At 55.7% G+C, this 5000-nt stretch overlaps 3 non-coding genes across 3 annotated transcripts in view; all 3 read left to right on the forward strand.

Annotated features, from left to right (window-relative positions):
* Nucleotides 1–2217: 2217 nt before the first annotated feature.
* Nucleotides 2218–4110, forward strand: LOC126313671 (small subunit ribosomal RNA). Its single transcript, XR_007555305.1, has one exon. It is a non-coding gene; the product is annotated as a small subunit ribosomal RNA (ribosomal RNA).
* Nucleotides 4111–4479: 369 nt separating this feature from the next.
* LOC126313680 (5.8S ribosomal RNA) lies at nt 4480–4634 on the forward strand. The gene has a single exon (XR_007555313.1). It is a non-coding gene; the product is annotated as a 5.8S ribosomal RNA (ribosomal RNA).
* A 188-nt stretch (nt 4635–4822) lies between these two features.
* LOC126313677 (large subunit ribosomal RNA) overlaps nt 4823–5000 on the forward strand; it is a 4214-nt gene continuing 4036 nt past the window's right edge. The window contains exon 1 of the ribosomal RNA XR_007555311.1: nt 4823–5000. This exon is cut by the window's right edge and continues 4036 nt beyond it. This is a non-coding gene — a ribosomal RNA (large subunit ribosomal RNA).

Genomic DNA, 5000 nt, shown 5'->3' on the forward strand with positions numbered 1-5000 from the left:
TCAATTTGTCCCTTAACCTAACCCACGTTGTCCCTTAACCTAACCCACGTTGTCCCTTAACCTAACCCACGTTGTCCCTTAACCTAACCCACGTTGTCCCTTAACCTAACCCACGTTGTCCCTTAACCTAACCCACGTTGTCCCTTAACCTAACCCACGTTGTCCCTTAACCTAACCCACGTTGTCCCTTAACCTAACCCACGTTGTCCCTTAACCTAACCCACGTTGTCCCTTAACCTAACCCACGTTGTCCCTTAACCTAACCCACGTTGTCCCTTAACCTAACCCACGTTGTCCCTTAACCTAACCCACGTTGTCCCTTAACCTAACCCACGTTGTCCCTTAACCTAACCCACGTTGTCCCTTAACCTAACCCACACTAGATCGCGTGTTCCTAACCCACGTTGTCCCTTTGCCTAACATAGTTCACTGCTCGGAATCTCTGGTGTCGTTGTTATCCTCATGTAGATGTCTTGCGAGTGTTGCTTACTTTCCACATATTCCCGCTATCCACTGTCAATTGTACTGCAATAGGACTATATCGCCCCCCCCCCCCCCCTCTGCCCCTCTCTTTGTGTCTCCGTCCTCTCAAGCTGGTCGGTCTGGCGTTTGAGTGTTAAATGAGCCTCGCAGCTGTTCAGTTGCGTTCAGATGTCGACGCCCTCAGTGTACGTCGTGGTATGGTCTGTGTCCATTGTCCGCTGATGTCGTACGCGTAACCCACACGCTGTACCGATCATCGGTAGTTACGTACAGAGTGAAGTAGTGTGATACGTGTGACCGTACGCTGGCTGTGCCCAACGGTGTCGAATCTCAATTTCCATATGTTGTGCTCGATGCTACTTGTCTCGTCTCCCAATAACAGCTAGGTTGCACTGTGGTACGCCGTAGAGGCGTGTGGGAGGAACGTACGAACGCATTGTATGTCACCCTGGGTCGCTGGGGGTGGTGGTGCGGTGAGTCAGGTCAGGTCAGCGTGAGCCGTGTGATGTAGTGACGCGTGTATTCCGACTTTGTCGTATTGCCTCACACAAAGTGCTACCCTGGTGGACCGCGTTCCATATCTGGGACATGCCGCAGATGCCGGTTGACAGTGGATCGCGGAAGGGACATCGCATACGTGCGCGGGCCACCTTCCACGTGTTCTCTTCTGCACATGTCGCAGTGTGTATGTGGTCTGATGTAGCGTGTCGTGACACATGACATCCTGGCATGCAAGAATTGTTGAATTCGCAAATGTAGGTGGACATCTACGTTTACTGCCCAAGATACGCAAATGAACTGGAAATCCGTTGTTGAGCGGTTGTTCACGCTGGAGGTGAATCTGTGATGGCGACGATCGGTACAGCTATTAACCGGTTGTTTCAGCGGTACCCGCCACATCCACACACGTGACTAGGCCCATGTGGGTATGAAGCGATACGCGGCGGTGGCTTGGTGGGACTGTTCCCGGCCGGTGAAGGGGGGCCGCCCGGCGTGTTGGCCGCGCGCTGCGTGGGCGCACGCGCAACAGGCGGCTGGTGGGGGGCGCCGAGTGGCAGGAGCGCCAGCCGACGGGCTCGGCAGGCGGCGCAGCTACGCTGCGGCGCACCCTGCACGCGGCGCCTGGCGGCCAAAGTTGGTTCAGCCGAGCCCGGTGCGAAGCGCGGTGGACATCTGCAGTGTGCTGGTCTGATTGAGGACTGTGTGCGTTGAGGATGCGCCGCCGCCTGGCACTCGGCGCCGCGACGCCGTCTGCTGCTCGGTCGCCCCAGCGGTTCTCGCAGGTGGTTTGTATCGCAGTTGTGCGGACGTGTTGGCGCGTGCGCTGTGCTGGGAGAGTTCGCTTCTGCACCCAAGTGGGGCTTTGCCCTTGTGTGGCGCTGGCGTTGGAGCTGCCGGTCACCATAGGTGGCGCGTGTTGTCTCCCGCCGGCAATGCCACGACAGCACGCTCCCGGGCCTCTGTCGGCAGCGGCAAGCTCAGTTGGGAGCAAGGGTGTTCGCACTAAAACCGTCTACTCGCCTAACTCCGGGCGATTGCGCCTCTCTCGAAACCGACCAAGTACCTAGGACGGCGCTGCGCGCCGCCGGGACCTGAGAGGGTTTCGAGGTGTATCGTGCAGGGGAGCTCGGCCTCCTCCTGTTTGCAGAATAATTGAGCGGACGCTTGCGTGTTCGCGCGGGCCCCCGGGACACACTCCCGGGCGGCCGGCTGCTCAGCTCTAGTTGACGCAGCTCCCTGGTTGATCCTGCCAGTAGTCATATGCTTGTCTCAAAGATTAAGCCATGCATGTCTCAGTACAAGCCGCATTAAGGTGAAACCGCGAATGGCTCATTAAATCAGTTATGGTTCCTTAGATCGTACCCACGTTACTTGGATAACTGTGGTAATTCTAGAGCTAATACATGCAAACAGAGTCCCGACCAGAGATGGAAGGGACGCTTTTATTAGATCAAAACCAATCGGATTGGCTTGTCTGGTCCGTTTGCCTTGGTGACTCTGAATAACTTTGGGCTGATCGCACGGTCCTCGTACCGGCGACGCATCTTTCAAATGTCTGCCTTATCAACTGTCGATGGTAGGTTCTGCGCCTACCATGGTTGTAACGGGTAACGGGGAATCAGGGTTCGATTCCGGAGAGGGAGCCTGAGAAACGGCTACCACATCCAAGGAAGGCAGCAGGCGCGCAAATTACCCACTCCCGGCACGGGGAGGTAGTGACGAAAAATAACGATACGGGACTCATCCGAGGCCCCGTAATCGGAATGAGTACACTTTAAATCCTTTAACGAGTATCTATTGGAGGGCAAGTCTGGTGCCAGCAGCCGCGGTAATTCCAGCTCCAATAGCGTATATTAAAGTTGTTGCGGTTAAAAAGCTCGTAGTTGGATTTGTGTCCCACGCTGTTGGTTCACCGCCCGTCGGTGTTTAACTGGCATGTATCGTGGGACGTCCTGCCGGTGGGGCGAGCCGAAGGGGTGCTTTCGCGTCCCGAGGCGGACCCCGTTTAAATCCTACCAGGGTGCTCTTTGTTGAGTGTCTCGGTGGGCCGGCACGTTTACTTTGAACAAATTAGAGTGCTTAAAGCAGGCAAGCCCGCCTGAATACTGTGTGCATGGAATAATGGAATAGGACCTCGGTTCTATTTTGTTGGTTTTCGGAACCCGAGGTAATGATTAATAGGGACAGGCGGGGGCATTCGTATTGCGACGTTAGAGGTGAAATTCTTGGATCGTCGCAAGACGAACAGAAGCGAAAGCATTTGCCAAGTATGTTTTCATTAATCAAGAACGAAAGTTAGAGGTTCGAAGGCGATCAGATACCGCCCTAGTTCTAACCATAAACGATGCCAGCCAGCGATCCGCCGCAGTTCCTCCGATGACTCGGCGGGCAGCCTCCGGGAAACCAAAGCTTTTGGGTTCCGGGGGAAGTATGGTTGCAAAGCTGAAACTTAAAGGAATTGACGGAAGGGCACCACCAGGAGTGGAGCCTGCGGCTTAATTTGACTCAACACGGGAAACCTCACCAGGCCCGGACACCGGAAGGATTGACAGATTGATAGCTCTTTCTTGATTCGGTGGGTGGTGGTGCATGGCCGTTCTTAGTTGGTGGAGCGATTTGTCTGGTTAATTCCGATAACGAACGAGACTCTAGCCTGCTAACTAGTCGCGTGACATCCTTCGTGCTGTCAGCGATTACTTTTCTTCTTAGAGGGACAGGCGGCTTCTAGCCGCACGAGATTGAGCAATAACAGGTCTGTGATGCCCTTAGATGTTCTGGGCCGCACGCGCGCTACACTGAAGGAATCAGCGTGTCTTCCTAGGCCGAAAGGTCGGGGTAACCCGCTGAACCTCCTTCGTGCTAGGGATTGGGGCTTGCAATTGTTCCCCATGAACGAGGAATTCCCAGTAAGCGCGAGTCATAAGCTCGCGTTGATTACGTCCCTGCCCTTTGTACACACCGCCCGTCGCTACTACCGATTGAATGATTTAGTGAGGTCTTCGGACTGGTACGCGGCATCGACTCTGTCGTTGCCGATGCTACCGGAAAGATGACCAAACTTGATCATTTAGAGGAAGTAAAAGTCGTAACAAGGTTTCCGTAGGTGAACCTGCGGAAGGATCATTACCGACTAGACTGCATGTCTTTCGATGTGCGTGTCGTGTCGTGTCGCGCAACACGCTACCTGTACGGCAGTGGCCGTGCGCCGCGTGCGGAACCACGCGTGCCTCTCAAAACTAGCGGAAGTGTTGTTGTTGTTGTGTGGTACGAGCGCTGAAGCTCTGGAGCGGCTGGCCTGCGGTACCTGGCGCCTGGCGCCGGTTTTGAATGACGTTCGCCCGAGTGCCTGTCCGCCCCGGTGTGGAGCCGTACGACGCCCATCGGCTGTGAGGCCGTTGGACACAAAAAAATAGTGGAACAGGGGCCGTCAGACGCCTCAGTCCCGCAAATGCTGCTGTCTTGAAAGAGACAGTGGGAGACTGAAAAGGAAAAGATCACCCAGGACGGTGGATCACTCGGCTCGTGGGTCGATGAAGAACGCAGCAAATTGCGCGTCGACATGTGAACTGCAGGACACATGAACATCGACGTTTCGAACGCACATTGCGGTCCATGGATTCCGTTCCCGGGCCACGTCTGGCTGAGGGTCGGCTACGTATACTGAAGCGCGCGGCGTTTGTCCCGCTTCGGAGACGTGGGAGTGTCGTGGTCGCCTGTGTGGCCGGCCGCGTCTCCTTAAACGTGCGATGCGCGCCCGTCGCCTGGCGGTTCGCATACCGGTACTTTCTCGGTAGCGTGCACAGCCGGCTGGCGGTGTGGCGTGCGACACCTCGTACAACGACCTCAGAGCAGGCGAGACTACCCGCTGAATTTAAGCATATTACTAAGCGGAGGAAAAGAAACTAACAAGGATTCCCCCAGTAGCGGCGAGCGAACAGGGAAGAGTCCAGCACCGAACCCCGCAGGCTGCCGCCTGTCGTGGCATGTGGTGTTTGGGAGGGTCCACTACCCCGACG

The sequence above is a fragment of the Schistocerca gregaria genome, unplaced genomic scaffold (genome assembly GCF_023897955.1).
Source record: "Schistocerca gregaria isolate iqSchGreg1 unplaced genomic scaffold, iqSchGreg1.2 ptg000495l, whole genome shotgun sequence".
Taxonomy (NCBI): Eukaryota; Metazoa; Arthropoda; class Insecta; order Orthoptera; family Acrididae; genus Schistocerca; species Schistocerca gregaria.